Here is a 26506-nt window from a genome sequence, read left to right as displayed (position 1 = left end):
AAAATGCCGCCTCCCAAATCCTGGCGCCCTAGGTGACCGCCTAGGGTCACCTAATGGAAGCGCCAGCCCTGCACACAGATGTGCCTCCTTTAGCAGTCAGGGTTGGCTTCCCTCACGCTCTCCAGCCATTAAGGGTGAGACACCCTTACAGTTAGGGTTGCCAACTCTCCCAAATTGGCCAAGAGTCTACCAGAATCAGCCTCAATCTCCCGGTGACTATTAAAAATAATCTGGGAGATTTAGCAAGCTAAAAGTCAGTCGGCCGCAGAGTAGGGCTAAAGCAGGCTCCCTGCCTGCCCTGGCTCTGCGTGGCTCCTGGAAAAGTCCTGCATGTCTGGCTCCTAAGCGCAGGGGCAGCCATGGGGTTTCTGCATGCTGCCCCCATGCCCACTCTGAGCATCGACTCTGCAGCTCCTATTGGACAGGAACTGAGGCCAGTGGGAGCTGCGGGGGTGGTGCCTACCTGGTGCAGCATGCGGAACCACCTGGTCACTCCTGAGCCTAGGAGCCGGACATGCTGGTAGCTTCCAGAAGCCGCTCAAGATAAGTGCCTCCCAGAGCCTGCACCCCACACTGCCTCCCACACCCCAACGTCCCTGCCCCAGCTCTGAGCCACCTCCCTCACCTAAACTCCCTCCCAGATCCCACACCTCCTCCTACATCGCAACCCCCTGCCCCAGCCCTGAGCCCCCTCCCGCACCCAAACTTCCTCCCAGAGCCCTCACCCTTCCTGTACCCCAACCTCCTGCCCTAGGCTCACCCCGGGGCCCCCTCCCATACTTTGAACACTTCAGCCTCACCCCACAGCTCAGAGTACGCACCCCCTCTCGCACCCCAACCCCCTTCCCCAGCCCGGTGAAAGTGAGTGAGGATGGGGGAGAATGAGTGAGAGAGGGAGGGGGGGATGGAGTGAGCAAGGGGGTTGGGGCCTCAGAAGGGGCGGGACAGGAGAAGGGGCGGGACAAGAATGTTCGGGTTTGTGTGATTACACAGTTGGCAACCCTACTTACAGCCCCATCAATATTATATTGTCAGGTTGTTCTCTTGCCAGTGCAGGGCATATTACCCGATCCAAAGCCCCCTGAAGTTGCCTTTAGTGGGCTTTGGATCAGGTCAACAGGCTGCAATCAATGGAGTTATATCAGTCTAAAAGTGGGGTAATGCAGTGGTGAATTGGGCCTTATTTCTTTCTTTCTGGGAAGGCAATGTGTTTTAAAATGGATTGTGGTGGCATAAATTAAATTATTGTAATGTTATGCTAAAATTATGTAAATATTTCAAAGACTAAAATGATAAAATATTTCAAATATATATATTTTAAAACATGACGGCTTGCATCTTTGGTTAAGTGAGTTGCTTAAAAGCACCTATGTATCTGCATAATGCAACCTGATTATTTTACAGTAAATTATGTGTTCAGCTTCAATTGAGAGTGTGGTATTAATGAAAATCCATTCACCTTATTAAGGAATAATTACATATTCTGATAAATTTCAGATCACACCCTGTTGAATTTAGCATTTTCCTGTTTTTTGTTTTAATGAGCTAGTACACTGTTCAATTACATTATATTTTTAATTTTGATTCCCTGGAATTTTTGCTGGCTATTTGCTTGCCATTACCAGGTTTTAATGCAACAAGAAGTGTCCCTGTAAAATCTGTAGATTCATAGAAACTAGAATTATCTACTTGGTCAACTTGTCCCTTCCTCTGTCTGTGCCTTTAGCTGGTTGAAATCGAGTATTTTACAGGGTGCTTTGCATTTGGCAGGATTGGATCCTTTTGCATTCTACATTTATAATCTCAAATACTTTGTCCTAGTAGTTAATGCCTAAAATAATGAACAGTAATACTGGTAATGTGTGCATGCCTGTAAAAAAAAATAAATAAATAAAAAGAGTGAAAATATATATTTAATAAAATGTTATGATAGCAGAAGTAATTTCCGTTTAGCTGCACAATTTCTCTGTACACTGTTCACATTAAGAACGAGGAGTACTTGTGGCACCTTAGAGACTAACAAATTTATTTGGGCATAAGCTTTTGTGGGCTAAAACCCACTTAATCAAAAGCTTATGCCCAAATAAATTTGTTAGTCTCTAAGGTGCCACAAGTACTCCTTGTTCTTTTTGCTGATACAGACTATCACGGCTGCTATTCTGAAAACTATTCACATTGCAGTTCCCTTTACAAAACATTTGAGTGTCACTAAATGCCTGTGTACTGCCATCTGAGTGACAGTAGCCAGGTGTGCTTTGTATATGTGTGATTGATTGTAGTTTGAAGCCTCTGCCTCAAACTCTTCGAGGTTGGGGCATTCATGCTTACAACAGTCACATTATTCAAGGTGGTGTCATCGATGTGGCAGTGGCCCTTTGTTTTTAATCTGCATTGAATACACATTTCCAATGTAAGTAGTTTCTTCTGTGCAAGAAAATAGGATTTCAGTAATGAAGAAAGGGTGAAAGCCAGTGGTTAAATTAGGATGGAATTTACTCAGGGCTGCAATTACTTTAAAAAATTCGTAGTTAAGGTTAAGTGCCATCATTCTGAAGAGAGACAGAGTGAGTGAGGTATTTTCTTTTATTGGACCAGTTTCAGCTGATGAAAGAGACAAGCTTTTGAGCTGAAGAACTCTGTGTAAGCTCAATAGTTTACCTCTTTCACCAACAGCAGTTGGTCCAGTAAAAGAAATTACCTCACCCACCTTGTCTCTTTAATATCCTGAAGCCAACATGGCTACAACAACACTGCAAACAATCAGTCAGAAGTTCATTCAGATTACAGGGTCCCCCATTCCTCCCCTTTGCTATCTTTTACGCAGTCAGATGATTTGACCATTATATTAGGATAAAAAATAGAAACATGAATTTGCTTTGATGGTATTTACAATTCCTTTTGTTTTCCGCAAGCATTTATAGAAGTGATTTTTATATTTTGTTTGTAGAAAGTACAAGTCTCCTAAATATGTATTCACATGAAGATTCACACCAGAAATGTTTGCATGGCTATCTTGAAATCACTCTGATTTCTCCCATTCTGAAAAAGTGGCTTTAAAGGGAAATTAAACAGAAAAAAGGTGGTTAGCTACTTAACCATAGGCCTGATCTACAGTGTAAAATTGGGTTGATGTAAGCTGTCTTGTGTCAACCTAGTCATGCATGTGTCTACAGTTAAATTTGTCTTCCACTGTGTTGCCCCATTACAACAATGCAGTTGCACCACCTTGTAGAACTGAAAATGAAATTGTTTTTAATTGTTCACTTTATTAATGTAACTTCTGTTCACCATTCACTACACTTGCCTACACTGTAACTTCTGTTCCATATTGTAATTCAAATCCCATTTTAAAACACTCACTCCATTTTGTAAAAGCTTCCTCCAACCTTCATTTTTGCAAACCCTGCTGTAATCTTATTAGTTTAGTTTAGATGTGTGAATGAGGTATGTATGAATGACGGAATCAACCTCCAGCCCCAGCCTGTCCTGATGAGATAAAGTTCAAATACCAACGGCTGAAGACCTAGACAACAGCCCTAAACAAAGTAAGAAGCATCCACCCTAAAAAGAAAAGGACAACAGAACAACAGAAGGAAGATCAAAGCCAGGTTCAAGGCTGAAAGTCACGCCTGCAATTGATGGGTGATCAATCTAAACCCAGAGGCAGCGTGACACAGCAAGACCTATAGACTTTGAATCCAAACTAAAAGCCTATAAAAAAGAAGGGTGAGATGAGAGACTCTGGGTAACATTCTGCTGCCAACATGCAAGGACATCAGTGCCTGCCCAACAGAGATCCAGCTACGAACCCAAGCTACAAAATCAAGCTATGAACTTAAGCTATCTTCAGGACTGGTAACTATGCAGCAGCTGCAGAACATCTGATGGATGTGTGTGTGTGTGTGTGTGTGTATAGGTATTAGGTATAATGTGTGTGTATAAGAATTAAGATATTAGTTATTAGTCATAAATCAAATTATCATAATAAATGTGGCATCTTTGTCTTGTCCCCTTTAATAAGATCCTGCTGGTTTTTACTGGTCTAATATAATTGGTATAACAACCTCCCCAAGCAGCATTGAGCCATGATCGATGTACTGAGGCTGATCGAGTGTAGACGCTGTGTTACTTATCTTAACCCTAACAGCCCTTCAGCAGCTCTTCCACAATGCCTGGCACTGACTACTCGGGTCCACTGACTAGGGGTCCCAGAAACCAGAAGCCTTCCACTACCCTTTAAAGTCCTGCAAATTTTTGAGATGTCTTCTCCTGCTTGTCCAGCGTGGCAAGCACACTTTAGCAGCTCTCCACTGTTGTGTGCAACTGCCCAGCTGACTATGCCAGCTGCATTTCCAGACACGCTCCAGCTTGGAGGCAAGAAGAGCTACCTGCAAGCACAGCTACAGACCAGCTGTAGAAACGTGGACATCAAGGAGCAGATTGCATGAAGGATGCAGGAGAAGGGATACCACAGGAACCAGCAACAGTGCCATGTGAAAGCAAAGGAACTGTGTCAGGCACAACATCAGAAGGCCAGGGAGGCGAACAGTCGACCATGGATGCCTCAGAGGAGCCTGAGCCACAGGCCACTAGCATGAACAGCGGGGATGAGGAGGTGGAGGAGGATGAGGGACATGCTACCGGGGGTTCAAGCTATGCAGGACCTATTTGAGGCTCCTCCACAGTCCAGTCAGTCCCGGCAGTCGAACACAGGTGAGCCCAGTGCAGGGGAAGGAACTTCAGGTAAGTCTGTAAAGTTCTTTCCCGTTACAGTGATGGCACCCCCAACTTAGCAGGACACAGCTATTGACTTTTTGTTAATTTACTCATACTATAGGAGGTTGCGGTACAAGAGAGAGGCAACGTTTTTATCTGCTTTTCATTCCCTTGTAGAATTAGGCAAATGGGGCCACACAGAGCACTTTGTGTACACAGGGATGTCCCTTGAATCCTCCTCAGATATCTCAATGCACTTTCATGGAGGTACTCAGTAATCCTCTGCCGAAGGTTTCTAGGGATGGCAGCCTTATTTCTTCCTCTTTGGTAGGACACTTCCCCACACCAGTCTGTGATAACTTCAGCAGGCACCAGCGCAGTACACAGGCTAGCAGCATATGGGACCAGACAGCTTTGGGATGCCACCAGCAGCAGCTGTGCTCTCTCTGCCTCTGCTGCTGCCAGGAGGGAGATACCAGCTAAAACCACCCCCTATGGAAAATGGTGCCACTATCCAGTGCCATTGCCCTATACTAGTTTCATGCAACCAAACAATTTCTTCCGCATTTCCCTCACCCCTGGTGGGCTATACTCACCAGCTGTGAGTGGTGCCCGGCACAAGAACCCTGAAGCAGAAGTGTCAATATGCAAGTCTTGTCTTGTTTAGAATGTTATGGTAGCAAGGGAAGGGAGTTCTGAACCGTAACTTTCACTTACTGTTGTCACTATTGACAATGGTACCTCTGTGTTTTATCTGCATCTGTTGCTGTAACAGTCTTCAGGGGTTCCTCCTCCACATCCACGGAACGCCTGGGCTAGATAAGGAGGAGCTGGGGAGGAAAGGGCCTGGAGGGTGAACATCGCAGGCAGCCTGAAGAAGGAAAGGGCAGGGAGGAGATCAGCCCAGAAGTTCCATCAGGAAAAGGAGAGGGAGATTCACAGGACATCATGGGGCTTCTCCGGAAACAAACACAGATGCTGCGGACTCTTGCAGACTTACAGTTCAACAGTCACAGACTTGCCTCTCTTTGCAATCCATGGAGAACTCCACTACAGCACCTCCCTATATCTCCTTCTACTTTCCAGGGTCCACACCCCTACCCTTACCATTCCACTCTGGGGGACGCTAAGGAAAACCACAGTGTCACATATATGGGCCTGTGAAAGCTATAGGTGCTGTATGTGTAGGTAAAATGGATATGAATGTTATTTCCCCTTGTTAAGTTCAGTTCCATTAATATATTACATTTTTAATGTATTTGCTTTTAAATTGCATAGACTTTTCTTTACACTGGTTTTGTTATTGAATAAAATGCTATTAATTGGAAAATAATTCATCTTTATTAGTTCACAACATATTCTGCAGAGTGCCTGGCAGTTCAGAAGGTACCTACTTACTTGTAGCTGTACAATGTGACACAACTCATCAGATAAGTGATAATGTAATAATCATAAATCTACAGCAAGCACCACAAAATTAATAGGTGCATTAACAGTGTTATATTCATAGGTATACATAAATACACAGTTCCTAACAGGCCCCAGAACAGCAGGGACAGGTAGAGCACAAAACACCACAATGCATTACTGGGACTCACTGTTGAAGTGCTCTTTCAAAGCGTCCCTCAGCCGTATAGCTCCCCATTAAGGTCCTCTAATAGCCTTTGTATCTGTCTGTTCAAACTCAGCAGACAACCACTCCACCTCCATCCTGGCAGCAACTTTTCTCCCTTTTTTTCCACAGATACTATGCAGGACACCACAGGCAGCTATAACCATTGTTGTTGTTTTTCACTGAGATCCAATCTTGTGAGTAAACAATGCCAGCATCCCTTCAGTCTACCAAAATCACATTCAACTGTCATTCTGTACCTGCCGAGCTGATAATTGAATCTTTTTCCTTGATGCTGTCAAAATGGCTGGTGTATGGCTTCATGAGCTGGGGAGCAAGAGAGAGACTGGGTCGCCCAGGATCACAGTTGGCATTTCAACGTGTGAATGGTAGTTCACCAGTTACAAAATAAAGACCCTGCTCGTAGCTTTCTGAAGAGTCCTGTTTTCTTTAAGATGTGAGCGTCATGCACCTTCCCCAACCAGCCAATGCTGATGTTGGTGAAGCATCCTCAGTGATCCACCAATGCTTGCATAACCATAGAAAAGTAGCTCTTTCTGTGCGTGTACTCTGTGGCAAGGTGGTCTGGTGCCAAAATAGGGATGTGTGTGCTGTCTATTGCTCATTGTAGTTCAGGAACCCTATTGCTGCAAATCCATCCACTTTGTCCTGCACATTGTCAAGAGTCCTGCATAGCAGGAGACAATTAATGGCCTGGCACACTTGCATGACAACAGCCTCCCACAGTGGAGTTTTCAACTCCAAATGATTTCCCAATTCAGTGTTACAATTTTCCACAGTGCGATCACCACTGGCTTCTCCACTGCCAGTGCAGCTCTCATTCTGTATTCCTGCGCTGGCAGGCTGGGGCCAGCTCAACACACAGATCCAGGAACATGGCCTTGCGTGTTCTGCAAGTTCTGCACTCAGTGCACATCATCCCATGCCTGCATTACGATGTGATCCTACCAGTCAATGCTCATTTCTCGGGATCAGAAGTGGCACTCCACCATCTGCAGTTGCTCTGTAAATGCCAGCAGCAACCTTGAAACGGTTCTCTCTATATCCCACAGCAATCTGTCCTCCAAGAAATCATCATGTTCCTTGCTGATTTTGGTTTTTCTTACGGCTTTGCAAATACCGGAGGATTGTATGTCCTGTGCTTGGAACTCTTATGACAGTAGTGCAGAGCCATGCAGTCTCCATGATTTTGTCAGACATGACGGACAGCAAGGAGGCTCATGTGGATTTGAGGGATTTTTTTAAGAAGGTGCAAAAATTGTGTGATATAGATAGTTGCATGCTGGGAAGATGACCCCTTGCTCCCAGTCACCCCTGCTTGACTCACTTCTGCCCAACCATGCATTGCCAGAACTTCCCAAAAGACAGCAGTGGTGGGTTGCACACTGAGATGCCTTCCTATGATGCATCAACACGAGTACTCCTGATAAATATGCACAATGCCAACACAAGGAACCACGTGATATACTAACTGCAGCAACTTTATGCCAAAGTAACTTTCGTTGACCAAAGTTTATAGTGTAGACAGGACCATAATGAGCAACTGTACTTCATATTTTGTCATGACATCTTTTTAAAGGTATATCTTTCTAAGTCTTCCTAAATCAATATGCTTATTTGAATTTCTTTAACATGTGGTGTGCCTCAGGAGAGTGCAGGGTAGGGTTAGTGATCCAAGTCTGGAGTCATTTGGGCCTGGGGTTCTGGAGATATATGCCCTAAAATAATAATTATAATTAGTAATATAGCTATCTTAAAAAAAATTGTTTGTAGGTGGATTCCCTCCTCCCCTGAGCTAGGGATCAAACTGTTGATGTGATGTTGGTCAAAATGATCTCAATCAACCAATTTTTATCCGAGGTAATACCTGGCACCCTCTGAATCTTTGGGGGACCCAAATTGAGAAGGGAATTTAAGAAAATGTACATTTTTACACTGTGCATGTGCCAATACAGAAGAATGGCTTGAGGGTTTCCATTCCAACCATTTAATGTGCTTGAAAGCTTGTCTCTTTTGCTTCCAAATCTGAATGGTTAATTGGATTGCATTGAAATTTGGTGTCACTCATGAAGGTGTTGGGTATCGTTTAGCTTTCCAAACTTGGGGTCACTTGACCTTCCTAAGGGATCCCAAGCTACAACCCCTATTCCTCCCCCTAAAAAAACTGTTTTCCTTCTGCTGTTGTGTACTGTTAAACTGAGAGGTACTAATGCTTGGATAAAGCACAGACATCCTGATGGCTGTGACTTCATCCTTCAATTAATATAACTAAGGATAACTTAATCGGAAGCCCCCACCTAGGTCAAAAGGAATTTTGAACCAAGTGGCTGGAAGTTGCTGCAATTTGTGATTTGTGGATGGCAATTTTAGTTTGGTGGGGAATGTAATCAAAGTTTTTTTGGGAAAAAAGATGTGATTGCTTTCTGGAAAGAGAGAGGCATTGGGGCAGAGGAGTGTGGAAATATGGAGAGAGGGATTTGAGAATGCAGCAAGAAAGGTCTGAGAGAACCCCTTCCTTGCCCCCATGTGAGCCAGGATCTGGGGAAGACCTGCCCCTTTGGGTGGGGAGTTGAGAATGGGCATACTTTGCGCATGTCGCAAGCTCTGAAGCACTCAAGAGGGGGATGGGAACACCCTCTGGCAGGAATGGAGCAGTTCTCATATCTCAGGCCTGGTCTACATTACAGAGTTAGGTCGACTTAAGGCAACTTATGTCAATCTAACTCTGTAAGCACCTACACTAAAATATAGCTCTCACCAGTCATTCACTCACTATATACCTACTTAATAACTTCACCTTCACGAGAATCATAGCTCTTAAGTTGATGTAGTTCGGTTAATACAGTGTCAGTGTAGACACAGTGTTGCTTACATTGACTGTTGCTGCCTTTCAGAAACTGTCCCGCAATGCCCCGCAAGCGCTCGAGATGAGGATGCCGACACAAGAAGCATAGTGTGGACGTGTAAAAGTGATTCAGTTACTGCGGTGGCTGTACGTTGACATAACTTATGTCAACTTAATTTTGTCATGTAGACTTGCCCTCAGAGATATTGTTCTTGGAGTGTTCTCACTCAGCTGAGAACATCACATTGGAATGAATGGGCCACTTCACATCTTTCAGAGCCTGCTTTGCTGCAGATGGATGTGTAGAAGAGCCTGTTCCCTCCACGGTCCCTCTATCCTTTTTGTTTAAAGGATGACATTTCAAAATGCTCTAAAATCCCCACAGATTCACAGATTTTCTTAAAATTAGCAACACCTTGTTTGGATGCAGAGCAGAGTTATTGACCCGCTTGTGCGGTCATTTGTGCCAAGGACTCCAGAAATATAAGCCCTGGAAAAAATAGCCATTTTTCAAAAAGTTTCTAGGGTTTGTGTCTCCATGTGTGTAGAACTAGCAAGCGAACTATTGCTGTGGTGTGAGTCAAAATACAACCTTAACTCTGCCCTCTTTTAGCAGTGCCCCAATGTGTCCTGTTAACACAAATAACTTCACTGTTCTTTTTGTTATTTAATAGTGTTAGATCAGTGGTCCTCAACCTTTTCATCTGGCGGGCGCCAGAAGGAGGACTGTGGTGGTGGTGGAGCATCTGCCGAAATGCTGCCGAATTTCTGCAGCATTTCGGTGGCGACGCCTCTCAATGATGCAAGTGATGTCATCGAGAGGCGTCACTGCCGAAATGCTGCAGAAATTTGGTGGCATTTCGGCAGATGCTCCACCGCTGGCCAGGACGCAAGTGCATTTAGATGCCCCCACGGGTTCCATGGCATCCACGGGCACTGCGTTGGGGACCCCTGTATTAGATGGAATCCTGTGAATGAGAGTGATTGGAAAAGGAAGTGAAGAGCTTATATGTTTCAGCAACTGTGGGGTTGGCAAAAAGGTATGTGGGTGAATGGGGCATTTTGGGGCATTGCTGTAAGAGGGCAGAGTTAAGGTTGTACAGGCAACTTTAACCATGCATTTCCTGGTTTTCAGAGTTTTGCTCAGTTCAGCATTCTGCAAGAGAATGACATACCGCCAAGCAACCTTAACTCTGCATTAATATAGATTTTGCCATTGAATAATATATCTGCTTGTCTGATAAATTATTAAATATGGTTGCCATCTAGGGCTAATTGAACATCACATCAAAACATAAGAATGGCCATAGTGGGTCAGGCCAATGACTCATCTAGCCCAGTATCCTTTTTTTCTGTGAGTAGCTGGTGCCATGTGCTTCAGAGGGAATGAAAAAGAAGAAGGAAATTTATTGAGTGACCCATTTCTGTTGTTCAGTCCCAGCTTCTGGCTGTTTAGATGGAACATTTTTCAGCTAAACTGTTTTTTGCTGCAAAAATTGGAGGTCTGACCAAATGATTTTTTTTTGGGGGGGGGGGAAATGTCTGCTGTCTGATGGAAAAAAAATGATTTTTTTAAAATGAGAAATCAAAAACATGTGGACCAAAACTGAAAAATTTCAGCTGAAAACTCTCTCTCCAAGATGGGAACCCATGGTGCATTGTGGGAGATGTAGTCTGACCAGGAAGCTTGGCCTATTGAGGAAAATGAGCACATAACACACCCAAACTACAAATTTCATGGGGCACTGTGGCAGCAGTTCCAAATTGAAATTTCTCAGTATTTGAATTGCTGCTGAAAAATTAAAATTGTCCGTGGAGAAAAATAACTGCTGACCAGCTCCATAACTTTAACTTCTTATGAAGTGCTGAATAAATATAGACATATACTCAATCTAAAATAGGTCTTCCTAACGTTTCTGAACAACATACCTTCTGTTCTCTTTAAGGACTTTTATGTAAATCCAAATGAAGACCTTTATCTCCTGGATGATGACATAGTTTTGTTCCAAAGAAGAGAGAGAGAGGGAGAGCAGTTCTTGTAAGTTTGGGCTGACGTGCATTTTTTTTTTACTGTGTTTTTGTCTAAGGGTTCTTACACCTGACAAAATAACTGTTTACCAACTGTTACTGTTTGTCCCCTGACATGGTTGGAGCATGATTAAATTTTGTACGGTTAGCAAGCCATTGTGCTCCATACCTGTGTTAAAGCCTTCGTCATGTTACTATATAGTTCTTGTCAACACTATCAATTTTAACCATGTTGTAATTCAAAGGGGATTGTGCCCCTCAGATTCACATGTAGAGAAGATCCTCCATGTGCAGTTCTTTCTTCATCCCAAACTCAGCCATCTCTGTGGCAGCATTCCCTTTGCCCTCTGATCCCATGGAGACCTCGGTGCTGGTCAGGGGTCTATGTAGAGAAGGGGTTCTCAAACTGGGGGTCGGGACCCCTCAGGGGTCACGAGGTTATTACATGGGGGGTCGCGAGCTGTCAGCCTCCACCCCAAACCCCGCTTTGCTTCCAGCATTTATAATGGTGTTAAATATATAAAATGTTTTTAATGTACAAGGGGGGTCGCACTCAGAGGCTTGCTGTGTGAAAGGAGTCACCAGTACAAAAGTCTGAGAATCCCTGATGTAGAGGGAGACAGTAGGGACTAGGCAGGGCAGGGTGGAGCCAAGATGATGCAGAACCATGTTTCTGTACCCAGGAGAGTTTACTAGGAAAAGCTAAGGCAGTCTGGGTCTGTATAACATTTTCTGCAGAGCACCCTTGGCAAACTAACATTGCTTTGTTCTGTCTGCCATTACATCTACCCCTTTATAGTCAATCTAATTTTCATGTTTTATATATTTATTATAACAAGTGTGTATAAGTGAGTTTGTGAAGACAGATATAATACAGGCCCTAGTAAGAAGTGACTGAATAATGTAATTAATTTCAATGTATCCACTCAGTTAGAAATATGGTGCAATTATTCATACTGGTCACTGAGGATAAAATATTGAAATTGATTTTGCCATCAGAGATCACCAAAAGATTATCAGTATTTTAATCTGATTTCAGACCTTCGGATGTCACTAAAAGGTCATCAGGAGTATCAATTTACAAACATTTATATTAATTTCTTCCCTGAGACAATCAGGTAGGATATTTGAGCTGGAGAACAATTTTAAATTTTATTAAATTAAAGCAGTATTCAGATTACAGTTGCTTCGTTTGGGGATAAAATGAAACAGCAACAGTACTTAATATTATTGTTTGTCCTGAATTAGTTGGTATTCACTGATTAAATTGTTACATTTGTCTGTTTGTCTAGACTGTGTGTATCTTGTTCATTAATCACAAAAGACTGTCTTTGAACAGAAGACAAAAAAAGGAAAGGTCATACATTTACTGAATAGCCAGAGTGCTGGAGAACCCTATTGTCACTAAATTCCCTGACACTGCAAACTTGTCCTGGTGTCTTTCAGTGAACAACAAAAACAACAACAAATGCCACAACTTTTGTTGTTGTAATGAGAAGTCAGCAGCCTAGATTTGTTTTAATATTCATTATCATAGAATCGTAGGACTGGAAAGGACCTTGAGAGGTCATTTAGTCCCGTCCCCAGCACTCCTGGCAGGACTAAGTATTATCTAATTTAATTTCTTTGTACTGTGACTGAGAAATCAATAGCTAACTTTCAGAATTGCCAATAATGGGTATTTACTTGCTAGTTAGGTGTGGTTTTGAAGCATCAGTGTACCATTGCTGTTCATTTAATCTGGTAATAAAGTTAGGTACAACTAAAGAGCAGGAGACATTGTTTGTTTAAGTTGCTCTGTTTTCATCCACCAATGGAGATATTTCATGTAGGTCACTGATTCATTTTCCTTCTAACTTACCCATACCCTTCTTCACCTCTAGGGTCTTCTTACTTCAAACTTAATGCTGGCTCATATCTCTGATTTAATGGCCTTCTTTGATTACCCTGGTACATTTTAACTGAAGGTCTCTAAATCCTTTTGTGTCTAGGGCATCACATTCCTCCACTTATAGCTTTTTGGCCTTGACACATCATGCATAGTAGAGCCTTTGTGGACTGCATCCTCTGGCGATGCTGGTCTAGCTTCTGTTTTAAAAAAGAAAGTATTTTCAGAAGTAAAGTGTATGTTCTAACATTGTTCAAACACTGCATCTTAAAACAGGCTTCATCTTCTTTCCTATCATTAAGAATTTATCAAGAGACTAGCAAAGTTCATTGGCCTAACAATGGCCTTTAAACAAAGGCATCCTAAAAAAAACTTTTATACTGTAAAGCGACCATTTAAGATGAGTAGCCTAACGGAAGTGGTCCTTAGAGCTGGTTTCACTGTAGAACAAGAGACAGAACTTTCTCAGGCACCAGCCCACCAATGTGACATGAGCTTCAATAGGAACTAAGAATCAACCCTCACCACCTTCCACTCCAAGTGCAAGTTGCATTTCTCTGACTTTACTTTCTCTAACATAAACATACTGGGGTGGGTTTAGAGGGTAGGGAGTGTTGTAAAAAAAATTCCAGACCAAAACACTCCACTTCACACAGTTCTCCCCATGAGGAGAGGATGAAAGAACAAACCTTTGTGACAGACATGCAGTCAAATTGTTTAATACGCTGCTGGAAGGCACTCAAATACAGCAGTGATGAGCACAGTATAAGAATCTATATGGAACAGAATAGACTAGAAAAGGAACATATGGTGAGTCAACGAATCAGTGGGGAGTCAGTGCATACTGACTTTCTACTTCCATTTTTAATCCTTTGTAAAACTGTAAAAAATTTTTAGTCATTACATGATCTCTGTAGTGATACTTATAGTCCATGGTTTGAAAAATAGAAAAAAAGCTACTAAGTGACTCTTTTGGAGCTGATAGACCAAACATTTGACCTGCCCTGTTTGTTTGTTTGTTTTTTGTTTGTTTGTGGTATTTTACCTTTTGAAAAGTCCATGTGTATTTTTATATGACTTCGTAACAAATGCCAGCTGTTAGGTGCTCATGAGCAATATTGCAGTAAGAACTCAGTGTGTATAAACACTCTTCCATTTCAAATTTGCAAGAGTTTTTTTAAAAGAAATAGTAAAAAGAAAAAAATTAATTTGGAAAAATTCCTTGTCAGTCATTCAAAAATTTAATTATTCATTATCAAGCCTGTTACTTCAAGCATTACTAGATAATGAAAGGTAACAGATCGTTCTTAAAGTCAGTATTATTTGCCACTAAATGTGTCAATAATTCTACCCTTTTTGTTGTATCAGGTACATTTTATCATGGTTGGCTGTGGAGTGAAGGTACAATACTCCTTTTGAAGCCTCACATCCAAAGCTAGTCTATGGTATTCGGTCATTGGTCATTCACACGTTTTTCAAAATGCTGAGACAATTTACAAATCTCTCAATTTTTCTTCTTGTGCAGCCATGTTGTGCCTCATTCTCTGATTCTCAAAATAATTTAAAAAAGAGACAGAAAATAGAAACTTTGGCTTGTCAACATAGAGTGAGGAGGAGAGTGAGATGGGTGTGAAGCCTGGGCCCCACACAAAAGCACTATAAACAGAAGTTGAAATAAACTCTAAGCACAGCACAACAGAACTGAAAATAAAAGGGAAAGTGAAATTTTTAAAAACACATTTTTATATCTACCCACATCAGTATCACAGTGCCCTTTCCCTTTTGAACTGCATAAAAGAACAATGGAAGTTCAAAATTCCTAAGCTTGAATGTAGACCAGATCAGTAGTGATCAAAAATTGTTACCATTCACCATTCAGGTGTCCATATGAAATGAGCTTAGTGCAATCTGGTCTTTGCCTGGTTTCCAGTGGACAATCAACTACATCACAAAAATCTTGGCTGCCATTGACACTGATTGGAGTCCTTGTTGGCAATCTGAGCTATGGAAACTGAATGGCCTCTCTTCAAGAAATGCTTCCTCCAAGGCAAGATTGTGGCCCATTGGTGGAACAGTTCAGGGAAGTTTTCGCTGCTCCTGATTGGTAGCCAAGCAGAGAACTTTCAATCCATGTTTCATGAACATAAATAAACACCCAAATATGTAGGGGGAGAAAATCTTAAAAAATAATTTCTAGTTCAAATTATTTTTATTAAATGTTTTATGTCCATTCCGCACATGCATGGTCACACAGACACATCTTTACAGCCACGCCAACATTAATACTATAAGAATGATAAACTTTTCTAAAATTCACAAGTTAGTACATGATGGCGTGGTGTAATATCAAGCTATACATGATGACATTTTTAAGTGTAGATAAGCCATTTTAGGTATTTCTAGAGGTGTTTTACATTTATCAGTATCCAAATTTCTCTCCCTGCAAGCTTTATTCTGTAGGATTCATGGTAACAAGGGGAACCTTGATTTACAGGTGTAAGGATAAGAAAAATAATCCCAATCAAATCTTTTTAAATGGTCTAAAATATTTGTAAAATAGTTTTTTGGCACTGTTAGTCATGGAGTCTTAAAACTCCACCTGTTCTGAAGGAAAGTGGTGTCTTATTTACTGGAGCTCAATGGAATTCACTCAGCAAGGTAGTAAATCCATTGAAGGATATGTTGAATTGTAAGTTGCCAAGACTATATGTAGCTTATATAGAACACATAATTCTGTGATGTGGAACAAAGATATTATTAGCACTTATTTGAGATGACCTACATAACTCACACCTGGCCTCTCCAATCATGATTAATGCACACATGCCAAACTCATGCCAATAAAGCCTTTGTATTACACCATTATATATTTCCCTATATGTCCATATTTACATACCTCTGGCTATTAATGTAGCAACTGTGTAAAACCGCTCACAGCAACTCTCAACAGTATTCATATGAAACTGCAGGGTGATGTTATTTAGGCAGAGCAGTTGCATTACCTACTGTGTACTGGCCAAGATAACAGGATTAGCACCTCTATTCTTATGAAATATTCCATTGGATCTTCAGTTACCTCAAGAAGTCAGGGGCTAAGGTTTACATTCCATCTGAAAGAGCCCTGCAGTCCTTCACAGTACCACTAATGCTATATACTGGACAGAGCATGGGCTTAACATTGACACAGGAAAAAGAGTGCCACCTACTACTGCATCACTATATATATATGACCCATTTGCTTTGTTTATTAATGAACTTTGTTGTGTACACACAAACATCTTAATGAAGCAAAATTCCACATGAGATTTTTGGCTTAGTGCACATGCTTGGCAGCTGGATTGAAGCAGCACACCTTAAAAGCTTGAGAACTATTGATAGAAATCTATCTGGCCAATCATTTGGACCAGTGATACTCAGACTTGAGTGGTTCAGGAGTCAAATTAGCGATCAATATTACCCAAAAGAGCCATAGAAGTGTGAATTCATTGTTTCATTTATTATAGTACTATCTAGTCATATTTAAACAGTGTGACGGGGAAATGTTTAGTGTATGTTTAATTCTGACAGCAAAATGACTGACCAAGTATTAATAGTTTATCAGCTACACTTGGCTAATAACATAGTAAAAGCATCCTGATTGGTTAATAACTTTGAGTGGTTAATAATTAAATCACAGTGTTTTAATATCATGTGCTCCAAAGAGCTGCAGGAGACACATTAAAGAGACACTTGCGATTTGCAAGCGTCAGTCTGAGTATCCGATTGGGACATTTAAGAACATAATTCCTTCACAGTCATTAGGATGCATTGAATTAAAACCCAACTTTTTGGAAGGTGCCCAGAACACAGATTTACATTTGCCTGGATACTGTTTTAATAATATTTTAATAAATCTTCTTGAGTTTGTTTTCTTGAAGTATAATACTTAGGGAGCAGGTGGCCAGTTCATTTTTATGCACCTTGAAGTGTGCATCAACCAGATTCCTTTGTATTTAGAGTCAGAAACCTCTATTGACAGCATCCTTTCATCTAGTGAGACACAGGATGTGCACTTAGTCCCGAAGAGATCACCTCCATCAATTATTTAGCATTAGTGTGGATAGTTAGTTTGGGTTTGATAGAAAACCTAATAGGAATGGAAAGGGATCAGAGGACACTCAGGGGGGATGGAAACCATTTCTCAAAAGCCCCAGGACTGGTGGGGAAAAACTGTCTCATCTGTGACCAGCTGGCTCACTTTGCCTGGGATTGCCTACTCTACCCACTGAAGCCCAGTGCGGAAGTGGAAATACCAGCTCCACCTCCAGCCTCAGTGAGTTAACTGTGTGACTGAATCGTCAAAGGAAGAGAGTCAAACAGCCAGTCTGCCGATGGCATCTAATATTCATCCTGAGCCATTAACACCCCAAACCACTGTCCACATGTCATGCTGCAACCTCCTGGGTGCAGAGCCATTGGATCGCTAGTACGGACAGAAGATGGTAGTCAGTGGGGAGAATTCATTGGATGGAGAAGTTCTGGGACTGCTGAAATTATAATTAAGCCCCATATCATGAAACCTCATCGAATGCTTGCATGTTGTAAAATCTGGGTTAAAATTCCTGGTGTAAAAGCCTTCACTCTACCTACATCACAGATTTCTATACAGATCAGGAAGGGTTGGGATGCTGGTTATAGGTGACCTGTCAGATATTCTGTATTACTTTTGAGGAGTGATATTATGGCTTTAAAAGCAGAAGGGGTGAATCAGGTCCCATGAGTTAGCTTCAGGCCTGTAAGAGACTGTGTTAGCCAAAATTCAAATGGAGTCATTTGGTGTGGGGGGGGAGGGGGCAATATGTATCCCCTGGGCCAGTATCCAAGAGGAATCAATCCTTCCAAGCATATTGCCCACAGGTATAAGTTACTATATAGCTCCTTCTAACCATGCATATTATTCTTAAGATAAAAACATTACAGAGAAAACAAAACAAAACAAAAAAACAACAACAAAAGAAGTTCCTACACACATGCTAAAAAACTTACCTTGAGGTCACCCCCAACTCCAGCCTAGGGCTCTGGTAGGTTTTAGTCCTTCAAAACCCACAACTGGGTTTTCCAAGTGCATATCTATCTTAAATCCAAACCAGGACAATGGCTGGGCAGATCACCTGTTTCTTTGTACAGCTTAGGCCTTTGATCTTGGCCTTCAGTAATAAGTAATCAGCAGAAAATGACCCTCTCCTCAGGGCGTAGCTTCAAAAGGCTGGGTTTTTGCATAACCTGAGTTTGGGAATTTGTACTAATTTCTCCTTGGGGATTCCTCAGGAAATCCATTAACACTTATTGTTCCGAAAGTCCATACGTCTGGCATATTTTCAGAATAGCCTTTTGAATTCCCAGGTCTTACATCTGTCACATCTGCTAAAAGGGTGATTAAAATGTCATCTCACTGTAGAAAGCAGAGGTGGGCAAGACTTTGATTACTTTAATTCATCTGAGGCTGGGTACACCACACCTTGCTTTCCAGTGCTTCCCTGGAGTCCTTAGTTGTCCAGGAAGGGAGAAATAAATGAACCAACAAAATGATGCTTGACATCTTTTGCCTATAAAAATAAGCAATTCAAACATGTGCCTTTAAAGCCAGACTAGGCTGACAGCAAAAGTATTAGCTATCTCACATACCTAAAATACAGCACAAGGAATGATATGATAATCTCAGTCTTGGTCCAGTTTGGAGAGGAGAGGTGACCACAGCACAAAACCTGGCAGCTTGTCTTTTGCAGCACAGGAGCCAATGGTAACAGTAAATACTGCATTTTCACATCAGGTGGGGATTTCCCCATTGTAGGGTTGAAACATATTGTTGCACTATGTGGAGCCATATTCTGTGCTGCCTGGGCAGGACATCTCTTGTGGATAAGTAAAGGCACATTTGGGGATCTAATTTAAAATACAGGTGCCTAAATTTATATAACAAATTATATATGCATGTAAGCTCAAATAGATAGTTGTACATGAAAAATATGCATTGGTGAGAACCAGAGTGGTAATTTACCATGCTCAGTTTAACAGTGAGAGTACTAATATTTCTGTAGTCATGTTTTATTTCTACCATTTTTTAAAATCTGTTTCCTGTCTGGCCTAAATGTCAGGATTTATCCTCGGACTGTGGAACGGAGAAGGGTTTTCTAATTTTTCTTTCTCTTCTTCTCCTGTCTCTCCTTTCATCTAGGTCTTTTGCTAGTGTATGAATCAAATCATACAGTATTTTTAGGAAGCAAAACACCCATGCATTTTAGTAGGCATGTTTGCACACCTGGAAAATCAAGCCCTCTTACTTGCTTTTGAAAGTTGGAGACAGGGATGTATGGATGCAACTTATAGTTTTGAAGGGGTGGGCCAGTGGGGACTTATGCTTTTACAGCAGTGATTGGTAGGCAGCACTCTAAAAATCAAATATAATTACTTCAGTAATAAGCTGTTTATATAAAAGACAGGAAGACACCCATACTGGTCTTTGATTATGGTAATCTTGGAGAATATGCCCCCTAGGCTTGAATATTTTCAACAATGCAGGAGCTATAGAAAAGATTGTGGACATTCAAGCCTAGCGTCACACTCTCCATGATTACCATTACCAAAGTGAATTGAGAGACCTTACAGGGAGTGATTTATATTGCATTTATTAGTTGTCATGGAGTCTTCAAACAATGCAAAACAGCTCCGCATACAAAATGAGGATACACTCTGTTCCTTGAATGCCTGTGGCATTTGAAATATTACTTCCAACAGTGGGCAGAACTAGACATTACGGCCAAAATTTTCTACCTTGATGCCTAGATGTTGGAACCTGAATCTGTATTTTAAGTATCTATATCAGAGTGGCCTGATTTTCAAAGGTGCTGAGACCCTCTGCTCTCATTCACTTCAGAGGGTTTTGTATGTGATCAGCACTTCTGAAAATGAAGCCAGTTTGCGTTAGGTGGCAAAATATTGATTTAGATGCCTACCTATAGATCCCCATGTTAGGAAATGTTGATCGGGGGCCTATATCTTCAGGATCAATATGCTGATAAAATTTTAATTTCCCTTGAAAAGATCGGTTATATCCCAAATTATTTTTTCTTCAGATACCTGCAACACAGACAGCATGCTAATTCTTGAATGTGTAAGGGGCTGGCGGCCCTCTGGCTGCACCTCTCCACCAGCTGCCCTACTGGCTGCGCCAAGATTTCTTCAGGGCCCCTCACTTAACACAGCTCTCAATGATTTCAGCTGTTAGTAGGGGAGCCTCACTGTTGGTGCAAACTGGTAAATCTCTTGCAATAGAGACAGTGTCCCAAAATAGGTCTAATACTTAGATATCCGTGATTTCAGCTCTGCAGTGTGTAACAAGACTCTCACTTGAGTCTAAATTAGCTCTTTTATTATACCATGGAGAGAGAGAGGATCAAATGATGTCTAGGACCCTTAGCCAGGGCCCTTGCCACTGGGTACAAGTACCTATCCCCACCCTCTCTCAACTCATTGGGCTTTGGAACCTATGTCCCCTGCCTAGAAAGTGCCATTCAGTTGAAGTGAGTCCCTCTATCAGGGTATGCTAGGTACAGTTCTGCTGCCCTCAGTTCACGCAACAAGGGTAACAACACTTTATTACTCCTGCTCCAATAATAAGGAAACTGGGGATCCAACATCCTGACTGCTGCAATGATTTGTTCCTATGCATAGCATACATTGTGCTTAAATATTAATTTAGTACTAGTTTAGTCTGTTGGGTAAAAGGAAAAGTCATTTAAAAATAGTGTATGAATATAATTCTTAACAATAACAAAAAATCCTGACCATGAGTTTCCAAAAATTACCTGATTCAGTATTTCAGTGGTGCCTTTACATTTCCGTTGGGGAGAAACTTAGATCAAGATCAATTTCTCTTGGAAAGTTGCATGGTGCTAATCACACCACTTGATCTATATTCCTGAATCTGTGCTAGGAGGATGGGCATATAGAACTTGGCCTGCAAAGCTAATCAGGGCTAGGTGAGCCAGGGAAAACCTGTGCTCATATGCATGCAGGTGTTGCAATAATTGCCAACAACAAAAGGAAATATGTTAAAACTTGTCTGTAGTAGTGAGTTAGATGGGTAAATATTGTTATCTTTGTGGTGCCCACTGCTTTGTTCATATAGAACTGTGAACATTTTATCCCAGCCAGATGAAAAATATTTTGGAACATAACGAAAGATGGGCCAAAACTGGAATAATTGATCAAATCCCCCAAAATTGTGTGGGGAAGGAGAGTTAGATAAATGGGACTTGAATCTGAACTATCCCTGGTTTTGATTTAGAACTTGAGGAAGTTTTAAAATACAGAAATGAAATAGGTTGTCACCGTATGTTTTCTTTGTTTTCATGAGTATAACCTGTGGGCATCAACTGCACATAAGTAGTAAATCAGTGAGAGAGAATCTAAGACAGAACAGATGGAGAAAAGGAAAAAAAGAGGTTTTACTGATGATATCTTCAACATCCTAAAAGAACTCCACCACGGCTAAATATGAGCAATTTTTTAAAGAGCTAACAGAACTAGCAAGGCCGTCTGCATGATTTGCAGTAATATCGCATACAGAACCAAAGAAAGTTTATCAAGTCTACTATTTACATAAACTTGCTCTAAATAAATATTTCAGAATAGTGCTATTTAACTTCAGGCCACATTGTTCAACCATTGGCTTCATAACCAAATGATTATAACTCCCATCTCTCAAATGATTTATTAACACAGCTAGCACAAGTAACACAAAAGTTATCCATTCCTTTGTAGCCTACTAGCTTGCAGCTTGAGATACTGTTTTGCTTTAGGGGTTCCTGAAAGCATGGTGAGGCTTTGGCACTCTCTGCACTGCTCCCTCTTTAGACATGAATGTAGCGGGGCTGATGCTATTTCATGTGTTTTAGCAAGGGCTACTTTTTATTTAAATTTAACTTAGCTTCCTAATTTATCAGCTTTTCCCAAGCTTTTTCTGAATTTGTCCCAAGCACTCTCCTGTTCCATTCATGTCATGATCCTCAGAGAGACGCTATAGCTGTATTGTGGAACGTCCTCTGGGTTCACTTATGCTTCATACTCTGTTTATAGAAATTGTAGCAAGCAAACATTGGGTAACTTAGGTTGACATACTCTTCAAACTTATTGTAATATGCTTCTGGCTCTTTTGTATCTTTAGCTGTCTTCTCTATCCAAATATTATAAATGTCTCTAACTTCTCTCCAATAAAGCTGCCAGCTTTCTCTGAGGTGGAACACAGTATCCATTTGCCATAGAAACATTACACAGCAGGTCTTTTATAGGAGGGGAAGCAAAAGAGTTATTTCTCTAAGTCAGTCTACTGTGGGAATTTGGAGAGGCAGAATGTAATTAATTACTCAGCTTGAATTTTGGCCAATACACTACTTACCCAACAGTTGCATTTTATCAGTTTCTTTCATTCGTTGTTTCTTGTTTTGATGATGGAATGTGTGGAGGGGAAGAAGAGGGACACCAGAGCTTGATTTTATATTAAGACTTGGTAATTTTTATTTCTACTCTGTGAACATGATTCAGTTTTTTAGCTGTTATGATTTTTATATTGTAAATTGTGCTCCTTTTATGTGACTTTTTTGGATGAAAAATTAGGAAGATAATATAGCCCTGAAGCAGAAATTATTTTCAGAAAAGGAAAGATTAGTTAATTATCCATAAAGCAACCTCACAAAAAATAACCAGAGCATGAAACAGCTACCCTGCATGTCCTCCGCCTTTCACCGACCATTTCCAACTCACTTGGTGCTTTGTGTTGCCCTTTTGCAGCATTTCTTTTCACCGCCTGTACGTGCACTGACAACATTTTCACTTTAATTTGTTGATAGTAACTTTTGGGCTGGATCTAGTGTGTCTCTGTGCAGTTATCTAGCAGTTAGTTTAAAAAAGTAAAACAAGGTGTCACAACATAATTATGTTGTAAGGCTTTGCCATTCTTTTTCACTTTCTCTGTAACAAGAAATATGTAGTGTTGTAGAAAGGAAATTACTCTTATGAACCCTTTCACCTCCAAAATATTTCAGCTACTGGCTAATATTAAGATGAAGAGAAGAAATTATCAAAGGCATCACCTTTTGAATCTTCCCGGGTGCCTTCTCTTTATACATCTGTCTTCTAGATTGATATCTTTGTTGTGTACAGCACCAAGTACTTTGTCAATGCCTAAAAAATAATAATAGTAGTAATATGCTGAGAACTAGGTTTATGTGAATGAAATGATGGCTCCATTTTGGGAGGGGTTCTAACTTTGTTGGTTTGGTTTTGGGTGGTGTAGCTTTTATGATCTCATTTTTATGCCAGTACCCAGATTTTGTCCCTTTGCTGATTCATCTTTCTGAAACAAAGCTATGAAAAGTAAAAGGTGAAAGTTATTTTAATGTCCCTTTAAAACAATTAGGGCCTTCAGATCCCATGAAAATCAATGTGAGTTGCATGCGTACATCTTATGCATGTTAAATATGCATCTTCTTTTTTAAAAATTCCTATACTTAGAGATTGAGAGAGGAGAATCAGTCAATAGGGCAGGAGTAGTGAAAGAGTAGTCAGGATTGGTTGGCTAATCAAAGGACGAGGTATACATGAAGGGTGAGGGACTAGTTCTGGCAGCGAAATCACAGCTTTTTTTCTTGAGGGTGGGAAATGCCAGGTATAGACATCTTTATAATACCATTCTGACTGTAGGCCTCATCCAAGGCCCCATTTGAAGTCAATGGAAAGACTCCCATTGACTTCAGTTGACTCTCTAGCAGTAAATTCTCTTGACCTGGTGCAACCTCCACTTTGGAGAGGAATTATATATTTAATTCCTTTATTACCTGGTCCTTTTTCAGATGGAGCATTTGCCCATAGTACTATGTAAAATACAGAAGCTTTATAAAGTCATAAGGAAAAATGAACACCAACAAACCGTTGTCTACTTGGGAGAACTACTTAGACATGAATTAGGGTGAGAAGCTGTTTCCAAACAATCCATTTCAAATACTGCACACAGGTCTACATACTGCAGTATGCTTTTCTATACGTAAGTGGCAGTGGATCATAAAACTCTCCTGCGTCTGACGAAGTGGGTATTCACCCACGAAAGCTCATGCTCCAATACGTCTGTTAGTCTGTAAGGTGCCACAGGACTCTTTGCCGCTTTTCATAAAACTTTAGTTGTTCATGTTCGTTAGTGCCTTATTTAATCTAGAGAGAAGGCTGTATTCTGAAGAGTTTAGAGCATTGTTCTATGCAGTGGTTTACTGCTGACCTTTTAAAATAAGAATTGCTTTGTCCTTTTAAAATAAGTGCTTAGAAATACCACAATTATTATGAAATTGCAAACTGTCTCTCTAATAAGAGGTGATTTTCTTCACTGCAGAAAATCTGGCATTAATAAGATTATAATCAGTGATTAAAAAATTGTCATAATGGATATTTGAAGTTTATATTCAACCAGACCTCTCAACAAGCCAGAGAACTATAATTTGGAGATAGGAACAAAAGAAGAAATGTAAGACTGCATGCCTTTCATATGCTTTATTATAGTCTAAACTGCTCGAAGACCAGTAAGTGGTGTAAGACACATTCTCCTCTTTGTACTTTTTGGAAAAGGAATAGGTAAACTGCACTGTCATGGAGAAAAAGTCTCCAGTAATTGACTGAAGAATAAAAAATATCTATAGATGGCAGTAATTTCTTTTAGTCAGTTGCATATGATTTTATTTGTACCCATAGGGCCCGATCCAAAGTCCAGTGAAATCAACAGGGGAGTCTTTCCATTGACTTGAGTGGGTTTTATTCAAGACCATAATGCATATAACAAAGAAGTTCACTCATTTCACCAGTAAATATAGCAAAGATGTAAATGATTTTAAATTTCACCTTCATCTTGACACTTCCTCTCAAAGTACTGTGCTGGCTATCACCCAACACATAGAGAATCGAATTTCAGAAAGTTAATGAAACTTACAGAAATTCTCTCACTAGGTCAGGGCATGTCTCCCATTTCTCAACATGCAGAGGATACCTTAGGACCAGGGGTGGCTCCAGGCACCAGCATGCCAAGTGCGTGCTTGGGGCGGCAAGCTGTGGGGGGAGCTCTGCCAGTCGCCGCAAGGGTGGCAGGCAGGTTACCTTCGGCGGCCTGCCTGCAGAGGGTCCACTGGTTCGACAGACCTCCTGAAGGCTTCGACAGACCTCCCGAAGGCAGCCGCCAAATCTGTGGGACTGAGGACCTCCCGCAGGCTGCTGCCAAAGGCAGCCTGCCTGCTGTGCTTGGGGCGGCAAAATGCCTAGAGCCGTCCCTGCTTAGGACTCCCCATTCCCTTCTGGCTGGTGACTTTTTCTCTCCCAAACCTTTATCTGGCTTTTGACTCTCAACTCATATTTATCCTTTGAAGTCAGTTAATATAAATGTGCTAGTTCCAGTTTCCTTTTTTTATATTAAAACACTGCAGCCAGTGTTTTCAAATGTGGTGATGTAAGTTAAAGTCCAAGGCAAAGAATTCCGAAGGCAGAAATGGCAATTGGGTATCTAACTCCGTAAGACCATGGAAATTAGGTACTTAAATACCTTTGAAAATCTCTTCCCCTCCCGAACCCCAATCATTATATAGGATTATAAATATGGATTTGGGATCCTAACTTTAGTCACCCTTTTAAAAAAACCTTGGTCCTAATAACCAGAGGTGCTTAGGACCCACTACCTCCAATTGTAATTGTGGGTGATTAATCCTCTGAAGATCAGAGCATTGTCAACTTAATTCAGTTCCCTTGAATTGATGTATTATTATACAGTCTTTAATTACATGATCATATGTAATTATTATTATACTGTATTATTATACTGTTTACTCTGGGGAACAGAAGACTGAGAGGGGACATGAAAACAATTTTGAAATATGTACAAGGTTTCTATAAGAAGGAGAGAAAAAAATTGGTCGTCTTAACCTCTGAGGATAGGACAAGAAGCAATGGGCTTAAATTGCACAAGGGAGGTTTAGGTTGGACATTAGGAAAAAACTTCCTAACTGTCAGGGTAGTTAAGCACTGGAATAAATTGCCTAGGGAGGTTGTGGAATCTCCATCGTTGGAGTTTTTTAAGAGCAGGTTAGACAAACACCTGTTAGGAATGGTCTAGATCATACTTAGTCCTGCCATGAGTGCAGGGGACTGGACTAGATGACCTCTCGAGGTCCCTTCCAGTTCTTTGATTCTATTCTTTCCACAGGACTCCTGCTTCATTCAATATACAGGAAAGCTTCATCCACAGGTTCCTCATCCAATCTCAATCTCTCTCCCCACCTTCTCCCCAGTTCCTTGTCCCAGCCTCCTTGCCTAACCAGCCCCACCTTCC

The 26506-nt window shown here is 41.1% G+C and overlaps 1 protein-coding gene across 10 annotated transcripts in view; it reads left to right on the top strand.

Annotated features, from left to right (window-relative positions):
• The window catches only part of THRB (thyroid hormone receptor beta), a 285137-nt gene that overhangs the window by 121960 nt on the left and 136671 nt on the right, over positions 1-26506 (top strand). For 6 of the 10 annotated variants that reach the window (XM_050938479.1, XM_050938475.1, XM_050938474.1 and 3 more), the window contains one exon: positions 11141-11232. The exons of the other annotated variants lie outside the window; for them this stretch is intronic. The gene's annotated coding sequence lies outside the window, so the exon portion shown is untranslated. The remainder of the gene's footprint in view (positions 1-11140; positions 11233-26506) is intronic. 10 annotated transcript variants of the gene reach the window in all.

The sequence above is a fragment of the Gopherus flavomarginatus genome, chromosome 2 (assembly GCF_025201925.1).
Source record: "Gopherus flavomarginatus isolate rGopFla2 chromosome 2, rGopFla2.mat.asm, whole genome shotgun sequence".
In the NCBI taxonomy this organism is placed as follows: domain Eukaryota; kingdom Metazoa; phylum Chordata; order Testudines; family Testudinidae; genus Gopherus; species Gopherus flavomarginatus.
The sequence above is the reverse complement of the archived record's forward strand: the minus strand, read 5'-3'. Positions and strand labels throughout refer to the sequence as shown.